This window comes from Lemur catta, chromosome 8 (assembly GCF_020740605.2).
Source record: "Lemur catta isolate mLemCat1 chromosome 8, mLemCat1.pri, whole genome shotgun sequence".
Classification (NCBI taxonomy): Eukaryota; Metazoa; Chordata; class Mammalia; order Primates; family Lemuridae; genus Lemur; species Lemur catta.
Genome location: NC_059135.1, coordinates 87661754 through 87667695, shown reverse-complemented (window position 1 = coordinate 87667695; position 5942 = coordinate 87661754). Strand labels below are relative to the sequence as shown.

General features: G+C 43.5%; 1 pseudogene; it reads left to right on the top strand.

Moving 5' to 3' along the window:
• The first annotated feature begins 2088 nt into the window (after window positions 1-2088).
• On the top strand, window positions 2089-2686 carry LOC123643509 (annotated as a pseudogene).
• Window positions 2687-5942: the final 3256 nt, after the last annotated feature.

The following is a 5942-nucleotide window of genomic DNA, read 5'->3' as shown; positions in this document are numbered from 1 at the left end:
TCACTCAACTAAAGTTTTTATTAAATATTCCCAGCACTGGATACTTTGAGGAACTCAGAAATACTGTACAAAAAGCAGTCCTTACAGGAAGTTTATATGAGGCTGTAGAGACATATGTAACAAAGGGCAGCTGTAAATAATTAGCATATCAAGGTACAAGACTGTGGACTACAGATCAGTGGTTCTCAGCCGGCTCTCAGACAGGACACACCCAAGAGATGGTGATTCACAAGGTCACACTCCCCTGTTAAGCTCAGTTTCTGGTGTGTCAACAAATACTCACAGTGCCCTATTATTCTCACTCAGGATTGAAAGAAAGTGTAGTGTTAGGGTAGGGATAGCTCTGAAATCAATCTTTTTTAAAAAAGTATATTATTAGCAAATGTCTGCATTTTCACTGCTATCAGGTACAAATGATTTGTCTGAGGTGGAGAAACAGAGTCAGAAAAGGGCTATAAACTAAAAAGCCTGTGGGGCCAGACTGATAAATGAGTGAGGTGAACTGAATGTGAGAACCCACAGGAAGCCGTTGGGAAGAGCTTGGTGCCCAAGAGCATGCTCGCACATGCCCACACACACTCGCATGCTCATGCACACACGTGTGTGTGCTTACCTTCCAAACACATGTGTGTTCACGGACTCCAGGGAATCACAGGACTGGTATTGCCAGCTCCTCTAGTGTCTCAAAAAAGCCAGCAGTATAGAATTTTATGTGAAATCTCTGGATTTTAAAGTTGATTCAAACAAGTTTAAAACCATATGAGGCAAATCAAACACACCTGCTGTTTATAAGAGCTACAGGTTATCAGTTTGTGACCAAACTCTTGCAGACCAAATTTCTTTGATTGCATACCCTTGTCGGTAAAAAACTTTGAACATACAACTCAGAATATAATTTCTAAATTATGCACATGTACTCAAAATCTGTGAATTAAGTATTTATAATGCCTTCTTTCTCTTAGCAAAAAGTAAATACAAATAGATGTTCTCACATTTCCCTTCAACACCCTAGGGGCTCCTCGTGGGTGTGCAGCACTGAGGAGACCACCGCTTGGACCACGAGTGCTGTAGGAGTTGGGGACCAGGGGGACCCAAAGAAATGAAAGTCAATCCGCCTCTCCTGCTCTCCCACTCCTGACACGCAAGTTCCCAGTTCCCCTCCCAAAGCAGCCACTATATATAGCTGGATTTTTTCTATGTATATTTTTCATTATTTATTAATTTATTCAAAAGAAATTTATTAATAGCTACTGTGCACCAAACCCTGTTCTAGGTGCTTGGGGACAAGTATGGCTGCCTCTATGGGACTTGACCTTCTGTTGGGGGAGACAGCTAATAAACAACGAAATATTAAATATATAACTAAAGGTCAAGTGGTGATAAGTGCCGCAAGAAAACTAAATCAGGTACAGTGGTAAGTAGGCAGTGTGTGGAGAGGGAGGGTGCAGACGGAGGACCTGCAGACAGCCGTTCCGAGGAGATGGCCTTTGAGCAGAGAGCTGAGAGGTGAGCAGCTGCCTGGCAGGTATCCGGGGGAAGCCGTCGAGGTAGAGGGGCCGTGAGTTCCAAAGAGTGTGGGTAAGAGTGAACTAGAACGAGATGAGTAAGAGGTCAGAATCACATCACATGAGGCTATAGAGGCCCCGCCGAAGAGTCAGTCTTGTTTTATTTGACGTGTTAGGGGGAGAAAAACACTCTAAGGGTTTTGAACAAGAGGGTGATGAGATTTGTTTGTTTTTTAACGGGGATACGTGGGCTGCTGTGTGGAGACTAGACTGAAGGGAAGAAGCAGGGAGGCCAGGAAAGCCGTGAGAAGGAATCCTGCCCTAGAGTCGGCAAGAAGTGAAGGCGTTCCTGAGTGTGGGAGCGATGAAGGGGCGAGTTACGGTTGGAATCAGGATTTATTCGGCAGGTGGACTCACAGAGCTTGCCGATGACTCATTCTAGGCACATACAAGCATATATTTATATTTGCCACTCCCCCCCATTTTAAAAACACAAAGAATAGCTCACTGTACAAACTATTTTGCATTTTGCTATTTTTTCCCACTTAATAATAGACAGATCTTTGCAGTGTCTACTGCGAGAATGAAGACTATTCCCAGCAATCAAACTGATGACATTCCAGAAAATGTGGACATCACTCTGAAGGGATGCACAGTCATTGTGAAGGGCCCCAGAGGAACTCTGAGGAGGGACTTCAATCATATCAACCTAGAAACTCAGTATCCTTGGAAAGAAAAAGAAGGGGCTCCCAATGAAAACTGATGGGGAAATAGAAAGGAAGTAGCTATTGTTCGCACTATTTGTCATGTACAGAACATGGTCAAGGGTGTTACAGTGGGCTTCCGTTACAAGACGGGGTCTGTGTGTTATACAGGAGAAGGTATCTCCTGTTGAAATATAATATTTCTTGGGTGAAAAATACATCCATAGGATTCAGATGAGGCCAGCCGTTGCTTGTTTGGTATCTCAAGCCCAGAAAGATGAGTTAATCCTTGAAGGAAATGACATTGAGCTTCTTTCAAAGTCAGCTGCTTTGATTCAGCAAGCCACAACAGTTAAAAACACACATAGCAGTCTCATCTGGAGGCTTGGCTATTAAAAAAACAACAGTATATCAGAAAATTTGGGGATGGTATCTTAGGTCTCTGAAAAATGAACAGTTCAGTAGGCTGATGAATAAGATCTAAGAGTTGTCCAGCTGCCGGATGATTTCTAAGACCTATTTGCAGGTATTAATATTTTCATACCAGATTTCTTTTGTTTAGAATAGATGTTGACAGGTTTATATTTTCTCATGTCTTCATTTTCACCTAGCTAGTAAATGGCAAAACCAGTTTTATCTGGCCCTGCTAGTCTGCTATTCCTGTTTTCTGTCATGACATGCCCGGGTCCTCTTTCTTCCATGATTTAGCTCAAGTCGTTCTTCACTGCGAGGCCTCCCGCAACGACTCAGCCTATCGTGACTGCTTCCTCTTCCAAAAGAATGCTCAGTGTCTACAGTGCTCACTTGGTCCTTAAAGGCTTAAAGTACGCTATCCTGGTTTGGGGTTGGTACCTAACCTGGAAGTTCCTTGAAAGCTACAATATGGATTATTACACCTCTCCTGTTGGGCACTCCAGGATTACTTTCCTAAGGGGGCTGAGGGACACAGTCTGGTTGAGAAGAGAGTGCCTAAGGGACTTGTCTTGAAGCTGAATTTGCATAGCACACACACTATTTTATTTGCAGTGATTGAGGGTGGGTGTGATGCAGTTTGGGAAGAGGTAAGCTGAACCCCCCTTAGAACACTATTTCAGCTGCCACTGACCTCTGGTGGGCTTGTCCATGATGGTGGTTTCCAACAAATCTAGCTGCTCTTCAAAATCACCTTGGGAGTAAGATGTTACAGAAATACATATTTTCAGATGTCCCTCCAGAGCCACTGAGTCAGAATCTCTTGGGTAGAGTCTGAGAACCTGGTGTTTAAGAACCTCTTCTAGGAAGTTCAAGTTGAAGGCATCTGAGCACCTACTGCTCAGGCAATAGCTACTTGTAAGCATGGAGTAGGCACCAAGTCTGGAAACACAAGTGAGTTATAATCGATATTATATTATGGTATACAAGAAAGTGATATCTCTGTTTCCCAACTCCCATTGCTACAAATAATTTTAGTGTAAAATAATCTGTACTCAAGCTGGCCATAGTGTACCTGTAGTCCCAGCTACTCAGGAGGCTGAGGCAGGAGGATCACTTGAGCCCAGGAGTTCAAGTCCAGCCTGGGAAACATAACGAGGCCCTATCTTCTGGAAAATTAAAATTTAAAAAAAAATGCCTATTGAAATCAATTTTGTAAGCATTTATATTCTGTTATTCACCATGAAGGATATGAAGGAGGAATATAATAACAAAAATAATTATAGCTAACATCCACTGAATACTTAATATGTGCCAGGCACTTTGTCAGATGTTTTGCAGGCATTGTCTCATTTGTTATTTACCAGACTTCTCTGTGTGGACCATAATCAGGGTCAACTTATCCATTAGCCTCACTAGGCACAATGCATTGTGTCCATGATACTGTTAGGGGCTCATGAAAATGTTTTTGTTGGTTGGACAAGGTGGCTTATGTCTGTAATCCTAGCACTCTGGGAGGCCAAGGTAGGGAAATTGCTTGGCCTCAGGAATTCAAGACCACCCTGAACAAGAGCAAGACCCCCGTCTCTACTAAAAATAGAAAAATTAGCTGGGTGTCGTGGTGTGTGCCTATATTCCCAGCTACTTGGGAGGCTGAAGGAAGAGGATCACTTGAGTACAGGAGTTTGAGAGTGAGCTATGATGACGCCACTGTACTCTACCCAGGCGACAGAGCGAGACTCTGTATCAAAAAAAAAAAGAAAAGAAAATGTTTTTCCTTTTAGAATCAGAACGGAAAATAAAGGAATATAATCTCTCTGAATTGTATTAGTCCTTATACCAACATAGTCACAAAATATATAATTTGTAATCTTTTATGGAGAAAGGGGGCCAACGAAGGCAAAAGTGCCTTGGGCCTCTGAAAGCTATAAAGTGTTCTTTACCATAATCATTCCCATTTAACAGATGAGGAAACTGAGGCTCAAGGAAGTTAAAAATAAAACTTGCCCAAAGGCCACGTATCTAAAAAATGGCAGAGGTGATCCTTGGACACAGGTCTGTGGGACTTCACCATGACCATTTTAATCAGCACACTATATACTACACAGTTTGTCATGTATTAACCAATTAGAAATTCCTTAAATAAATGTCTAAACTCAGGGGCACATCCAGATTCTGTGGGGCTGAGGCTTTTACAATTTGGAGGACCTTCTTAAAAAAATACAAAATTATAAATAAAAATTGGGTACACAGTCTTGGAGGGGACTGTCCAAGTAAGGGGCCCTCGAGTGTAAGCCTCATTAGCTTCATGGTCAATCCAATGGTTTAAATGTCCTTGGGCCTAAAGAAAACCCAGAAAGGAACCAGTGTAAACCAGGGCACCTCAGCAAAGGATTCAGGGAGGAAATGGGACCTTGAAGCATGGCTCTGAGTGGGGCCCCTGAGCGCAAAGCCTCGGGGGCAAGTCTGAGCAGATTTGCTCAGGGGAAAGCAGAGAGCTCCGCCTGCCTGGACCCACATGCTGCCGGGCGGCTGGGGAGAGGTACGGGCTTCCGAGGCAAGCGGTGCCTGTTTAAATATCAAGATGGAAAGGCCACTGGGAGTCTTCATACGCCTGGATCGACGTCATTATAGAATGAAGGGCAACACCAGGATGAAGAATCTGGCGGCCACAGGCAGGACTCTTGGGAGGTTCCAGAAGCAGCAAAGGGATCTAACTGAAGGACTAATCTGGGTGTGTTTTAACAAGAACCTGATAAATTATGGTTGGCCAGAAGGAGGAAGGAGTACAAAGCGAGAGAGAAAAAGGAAAGAGTAAGCATCAAAAAGGCTCAATCAAGCAGACATGAGGAACAGAGGGGAACAAGATAATTTTTATATTTTGAGCCTGGATCACTGAAGGAAGGAACAGTGTGGGATTGCCAGAAATGTAGGGGTTGGTTAGGTTTGGTTCTAGAGAAGTTAAATCCAACAAAGTAATCGAAACAGGAAGGTTCCTGAACAAACTTGACAAGACCCTCCTGGCCTTAGCCTGTGCATTGTCTTCCGCCCGCCAATGCCCCATCCGACCCCCACATTCTTTGCTGATTGTGTTAACAGCGTGAAGACATTGCTGTAGGGTCTCCCCGCTTCTTTCTGGCTAGGACGCATTTTGCCCTTAACACGGCTTTTGTTAAACATCGTTATGAGATTAGTTATAATTTAACTCTCAGAGTTTCAGCCCTCCCCGCTGCCTCTCCAGGTGAACAGCCAAGAGGACTAGTCACAGCAAAAATAGAAAGAGGAGAACAGATCTGAGAGGGCATTACAGAGCTATAAAAAT